This window comes from Melanerpes formicivorus, unplaced genomic scaffold (assembly GCF_026170545.1).
Source record: "Melanerpes formicivorus ecotype bairdi unplaced genomic scaffold, bMelFor1.0.p_v2 SCAF_90, whole genome shotgun sequence".
Lineage (NCBI taxonomy): Eukaryota > Metazoa > Chordata > Aves > Piciformes > Picidae > Melanerpes > Melanerpes formicivorus.
In genome coordinates, this window is record NW_027142442.1 from 1,204,811 (window position 1) to 1,212,157 (window position 7,347).

Here is a 7,347-nt window from a genome sequence, read left to right on the forward strand (position 1 = left end):
GGGGGGGGGGGGGGCGGGTAGTAGAATCAACGCACAAACATGCGTTATCGGAATAAGTTATAAAGATAAAACCTCCTCATTTCTGCCCAAGTGGGTTTTCCGTTTTCCTCTTTAATTACAATGGGGCAGTTCTCCGAGGGGCTGCTTCGCTGACCCCCCGCAGCACGCCGGCGATTCTGCCTCCATTCACAGCTCCCGCACCGAACACTGCGAGTAGTGTCTTCTCTTGGAGCAAGCGGTGTTCCTAGAGAACAGACAGCAACCTCTCACGGGTGTTGGCAAACTTCGAGTGCAGAGGCGCCGGCTCCAGTCCAAGTCTGGGGAAAACTTCAGTTTAAATTTCAGCAGGCCGCTCTGAGTTGCGAGTCTTGAAAGCGTCAACCGGAGCTTCACCCAGAACAGCTTGGAAGCGTGCACCGTAAAACCTCCAAGTCTAGCTGCCGACAGGGCTGAACCTCCAAACCTAGCCACTGATAGGGCTGAAGGCTTCGAACTTCTACGCACCTCAACGTCAAAGCTTTCCGCCTTCCTCCTTGTCAGACGCAACCTGAACCCTCACACCGAACACACCTCAAAAACTTCCCCTGCCTACAGGATCCTGGGGCTCCCTCCCGAAGCCGACACCGGTAACATCAGCCAGAAATACTCGCAGCCACATTCGTCTTTGCCTCACTACCCACCCACGGCACTGCTCAGGCTGAGGCAGGGCATCCTTCTATCCGCCCCAGGCGGCAGTGCCGCCGAGAGTAACGGAAACGCCGCAACCCTGTCGGGCTTTCTCAGCTTTCACTCACGCCGCTCCCAGCCGCCTCCCAGCGGAGCTCCCCACCCCGGGGCGAGAGGAACAAGCACGGGGCGGCGGGGGGTGGCTCGCCCAGCCTGGGAACGGGTCAGTGCCCGCTCCTGTGCCGCGCCGGCTGAACCCCGGCGGGACGGCGGCAGCGCCCGCGCTCCTCACCCTGGGGCGGCGGGCAGGGCGGCGGGGGCCGCGGTCTCCATGGCAGCGCGGCGCTGTCACACACCTCCCCCCACCCCGCGCGCTCACCGGTGGCTCGGGGCGCTGGCGGAGCCGCATCTCGCCGGTCCTGCGTGTCACGTCAGCGCGCCCACCTGACATGCCCGTCGCGGAGCTTGCGCGTCACGGGAAGGCGCCGTCCGGTTGCCACGGGAACGGGCCGCCGCGCGTTCCTCACTTCGGTTGCGGCGGGCGTCCCGAGGAAAGCGGCGTGGCGGCCGGTAACTGCGGTCGTGAGGCGAGGCCTCCGCCGTAACGAGAGAGACGGGCTGCCGCGGAGACGCGACGGCAACGGGTCATGGCGGGCGGGCGTCGGTGGCTGTGTCGCGTCGGCTCCTCCTGCCGCAGGCTGCCGCCGGTGGAGCAGGCGGGCCCGGTGTGCGAGGAGAAGCGGGACACGGCTGGTGTGACGCAGTGGGAAGCTGGGCTGGCGACGGCCGAGGCGTCTCGGGCTGAGTACTCTAAAGCCACCCGCCGGGCAGCCTGGAGCGACGTAGGGCTGCTGGTGCGGCGGCAGCAGGAGGCGGGAGGTGAGGAGGCGGGAGGTGAGGCGGCGGGAGGTGAGGCGGCGGTCGTGACGGCCTGCCTCACGGGGCCAGGCCAGAAGGCGGGGAAGGTACGTGCGCAGCGGAGCAGGCCCCTCGCACTTGCCTCGGTCTCCAGATACAGATTCTCAGTGCGCTGCCATCCGTAGTGAAACGCCTCACGGTGGGTCCTTGCCGCCACAGACGGGCGGGACGCCGTTATTGCCCGCAGGCTCTGCCCCTCCCGCCGCGGTGCCGGGCAGCGGCGCGGAGGGCCCGGGGGAAGTGGCGGCAGGGAGGCTCTGGGCGGGCTGGGCTTGCAGGGTCTCGCCCCTGGGACCCGCCCTGCCTGGGACCCTCTGCCTCACAGAGGAACACGATGTCCCATTTTGCTCACCCGTCTGTACGAGGGAGGGAGCAATATCCCGGCATGAGTTCAGGGGAGGGGCACCGACATGGTCGGGGGCTTTAGCACTTGATGTATGAGAAGAGGGAACATTTTATAACATCTAAAATAGTGCTAGGAACCAGCAGGGTAACAGTGAGGCCAGAGGCACAGCAAAAACATTGCATGTATACTGAGATAAACAATAACTACCTTGACTTATTTTATACTTCTCATTCCTTCATTGCCATCGAACCAAGAATTCTTTAAAAGAATTGAGAAATCTGTCTTCAGTAAGAAACACAGAACTGTGCTTATCTGCACTTTGTGACAGTCATCTCCCATCAGGCACATTCCACAAGGAATTCCTCAGGTTATAAAGATCATAAAAGGTTATAGATTATAAATGGGTTGACCTTTTCTGAACTCCAGATGTCCACCAGAGCTGCTCTATCGCTGCCCCTCCTTAGCTGGAGGGGGTGTGGGGAAAGGAAGGTTCCTGAGCTGAGATAAGGACAGGGAGAGATCACTCAGCAATTACCATCCCAGACAGAACAGGCCACTTCTTCCTGGGCTCGGCTTCACTCCTGATTACCTCCTCCCCCTGAGTGGTCAGCTCATGAGACGTCATCTCTGCCACTCCTTCTTCCTTAGAGGGAGGACTCTTCACATTTATCCTGCTCCAGCATGGGGTCCCTCCCACAGGAGAGAGTCCTCCATGAACTTCTCCAACATGAGTCCTTCCCACAGGCTACAGTTCACAAATTGCTCTGGTATATGCCCCTTCCTTCATGTGCAATTCCTTAGGAACAGACTGCTCCAGTGTGGGTTCTCCACAGGGTCACAAGTCCTGCCAGCAAGCCTGCTCCAGTGTGGGCTCCTCTGTCTCCAATGGCACTGTCCTGTCCCTTCTCCAGCATGGGCTTCCCATGGGGTCACATCCTCCTGCAATCATATCCACCTGCTCTGGCTTGGGGGTCCTTCATGGGCTGCAGGTGGGTATCTGCTCCACTATTAACCTCCATGGACTCCAGGGAACTGCTTGCCTCACCATGGTCTTTGCCATGGGAATCTCTGCTCTGGTGCCTGGATCACCTCCTCTCCCTCATTCTTTACTGATCTTGGTGTCTGCAGAGTTGTTTCTTGCAAGTATTCTCACTCCTTTCTCTGCTTGCAGTTGTGCAGTTTCCAACCCCCATTCTTAAATATGTTTTTCACAGAGCTGCTGCTGCTGTTGTTGAAGGGCTCAGGCTTGGCCTTGGCCAGCAGAGAGTCCTTCAAGATGGCTGCCACTGGCTCTGTCAGACATGGAGGAAGCTTCATGCAGCTTCTTACAGAAATCACTTCTGTAACACACAGCCCCCACCACCAGCTACCAAAACCTTGGCACATGACCCAACTACAATGATTTATGGACATTGCTTTAAGCTTACTTATTAATTTATGGGCTTGTTATTTCACTGGAGGGAAGCTTCTGCTGAGTTTGCAGTATTCTAATGAGGAATACTTTGTGTTTTACAAAACACTGCAGCTCAGTTCTGTGTGCTCTGGGGGTTTGTTGCAGTAGTCAATGATTGGTCTCTCTCTCTTTTAATTGCTTCTGAGAATTTCTGATTTGCAGGCAGACTATTATGACCAACAAATAAAAGAACTGGAAGAGACATTGCAGAAAGATAAGAGAATATGGCCAAATTCAGTCTGAATTGAAATTAACAAAGGTGTTTTGCAGGGAGAAAGCAGCTAGGGAGAAAGAGCTGGAAGATGTGAGTTTGTCATAAATGCACATTAGAAATATTTACTTGAAAACAACTTTCCTGTCTGCATGGCAGCACAGGGTTTCAGAGACAAGAAGAGCAGATGTGGCCAATGTACTGGATTGTTTTCTTTACAGTTTGCAGAGAGTGAGGAAAAGCACTAGGTATTAAAATACAGGTCCTGTAGCCAAAAATCCTTTCTGTAATGGTCCAGTGCTGTGGGATTGTTGTGTTTTTTTTGAGAGTAACATGGAATCATACAAACAGATATGTGAATGGAGTAGAGCATTTAGTACACACTTCAAAGGTATGTATGGAGGAGCTAGCAGTTGATTATAAGCAGTATAAGTCATCTGATCTCTCACTAGTCAGCTCAGGGTGTGAATGCTAGCACTGTGCCATCTTTTCAACCACATAAACTAGAATATTAAACTAGGGACTGTCTTTCACCAAGCACTCAGCTCATGACCTAATCAGACATACTTGGGAGCTACAACAAATATTACATAGTAGTGTTGCCTGTAAAACATTTCACCCTGGGATTAAAAAGAAGACTGTATTAATCCCAAAAGTTACATTAGTGGAATTATAGAAAATGTTGTTGAGGTTATTGCAGTGGAAGTAAGAAATGCATAGTGAAGTGATTCAGCCCTCAGCTTTTATGCATGGATTTCACTCCCTTTATCAGCATTTGCCAACACACAAGAGCATGCATAAAGCTGTAGAGTAGGCAAGCTTGAGGGGTGGAAGAGAAGCATTTAATTTAAAATTGACATGGGATTAAACCTATCAAAAAGGTGGTGTGCCCCAAGGATCTGTGCTGGGCCCTGTGCTCTTTAACATCTTTATTGATGATCTGGATGAGGGCATTGAGTCCATCATCAGTAAATTTGCTGATGACACCAAGCTGGGGGCAAGAGTTGATCTGCTGGAGGGTAGAGAGACTCTGCAGAGAGACCTCGACAGGCTGGACAGATGGGCAGAGTCCAACGGCATGAGATTGAACACATCCAAGTGCTGGGTTCTGCACATTGGCCACAACAACCCCATGCAGTGCTACAGGCTGGGGTCAGAGTGGCTGGAGAGCAGCCAGGCAGGGAGGGACCTGGGGGTGCTGGTTGATGGTAGGCTGAACATGAGCCTGCAGTGTGCCCAGGCAGCCAGGAGGGCCAATGGCATCCTGGCCTGCATCAGGAACAGTGTGGCCAGCAGGAACAGGGAGGTCATTCTGCCCCTGTACACTGCACTGGTTAGGCCACACCTCGAGTACTGTGTCCAGTTCTGGGCCCCTCAGTTTAGGAAGGATGTTGACTTGCTGGAACAAGTCCAGAGAAGAGCAACAAAGTTGGTGAGGGGTTTGGAACACAAGCCCTATGAGGAGAGGCTGAGGGAGCTGGGGCTGCTTAGCCTGGAGAGGAGGAGACTCAGGGGTGACCTTATCACTCTCTACAACTACCTGAAGGGAGGTTGTAGACAGGCAGATGTTGGTCTCTTCTCCCAGGCACCCAGTACCAGAACAAGAGGACACAGTCTCAGGCTGTGCCAGGGGAGGTTCAGGTTGGATGTTAGGAAGAAGTTCTATACAGAAAGATTGCGCTATGGAATGGGTTGCCCGGGGAGGTGGTGGAGTCGCCGTCATTGAAGGTGTTCAGAAGGAGACTTGATGGGGTGCTTGGTGCCATGGGTTAGCTGTTTGGGTGGGTTGGATTGGTTGATGGGTTGGACACGATGATCTTGAAGGTCTCTTCCAACCTGGTTTGGTTTATTCTAATTCTAATAAAAACAACACATTTGTTTGCTTGTTTGTTTCTCCTCATTCCTTTCTAGTTCTAATGATTTTTCCACCAACACAGAGTTCTGCAGTGAACTGAACTGGCGTTCGATTCACAGTGCTCATTTTGGGGAGTGTACCACAGTAGCTCAGGTGCCCTGGCATTTCTTGCCTGCTCTGTTTAATGCCTCAGCAAATTTGTTTTCTAAAGCCTGGCTGACCATATCTCACCATCAGATGAGGATTATTCTGTTGTTGTGTTTTTCTCACAGACAATACACAAGAGTTTTCACTACTTTGGCTCCAGCTCCTGACAGTACTAAAGAAGAAAGCAAAATTGGGTAAGGTTATAAATTACACCACGCTATCTAACATCTCCTTAGTGCTGGTTATATATAAATGGATGCAATTGTTGCTGTCATCCCTCCCACTTTCAGATACTTTGCCTGAAGATTGGCAGGTCTATACACAATCTGTACACAATAAATGTATGTATAGAAAGAGAAATGAAATTGTTAGTTTTGTAATGCTGATCTTTTAGCAGCAGGTATTTAGACTCAGCTGTCATGGGGAAAAATCTCATTCCCCCTCAAGCCTCTTCTTATTAAAACCCAACTTTATTGACTTTGGAGATTGTCTTGTGAGAGGCCATCACCACACAAGGAGATGCATTTTCAGCTAGCACAGTGGGTTTTGATTAAAAGGCAAAATCCATTAAGCTGATACTGCATGCAGTTTGAATTCACTTAGAGAGAATGGACCAGGATGAAAAGTGATGTGCCTGCTTTTCAAATACAGACTTATATCACAGTATATTAGAGGCTGGAAGGGACCTCAAGAGATCATCAGGTCCAACCCCCCTGCCAAAACAGGATCACTTAGGGTAGTCTGCACAGGAATGCATCCAGGTGGGTTTTGAAAGCCTCCAGAGAAGGATACTACACAACCTCCCTGGGCAGCCTGTTCCAGTGCTCTGTCACCCTCACTGTAAAGAAGTTTCTCCTCATGTTGAGGTGAAATCTTCTGTGTTCAGGTTTGAATCTGTTGTTCCTTGTCCTATTACTGTGCATCACCAAAAAGAGCTTGCTCCCCCTTCACTTGACATCCACGCCTCAGGTATTTATAGACATTGATGAGATCCCCTCTGAGTCTTCTCTTCTTAAGACTAAACAGCCCCAGGGCTCTCCGTATCTCTTCTTAGGGGAGATACTCAAGTCCTCTAATCATCCTCGTGGCTCTCTGTTGGATTGTCTCCAGCAGTTCTCTGTCTTTCTTGAACTGGGGAGCCCAAAACTGGACACAATATTCCACGTGTGGTCTCACTAGGGCAGAGTAGAGAGGTAGAAAATCTTCCCTAGACCTGCTGAACACACCCTTCTTGATGTGTCCCAGGATACCACTGGCTTTCTTGAGACAACTATAGAGCTAATTACCACACTCCAGGGCAAGCAATATCAACTTACTCTGGAGGAATAAGCAGGGAGAGGCTCTGACATGCCATCATGTCAGATATAAAGCAGTCGAGCACACAAAACAAAACTTAAGACTTGGACATCCAAAGAGCAGATAAAGGTCACAGGCAGGAGCCCTGAAGGAATTTATATGGAAATGTGAGAGACTTCCTTTGGAGGAGCAGACCACCACTTTCAGAAGTGGGAGCTGTATTGAGTTGTAGCCTTTTCTTGCTCAGACAAAAGGTCAAATAATGTGTATGTGGAAACAGAAACAAGGCATTCCCTGAAATGCTGTATGAGGAAATTGGTACAGAAGTCTCTGAAATACTGTGTAAAAGGAAGAGGTATTCATGGGTTACAGGAATCACAGACCACCCTCTGCTAAGAGGAGAATAAAGTCAACATCACACCTATCATCCTATGTCTTACCAAGGAACAGCCATA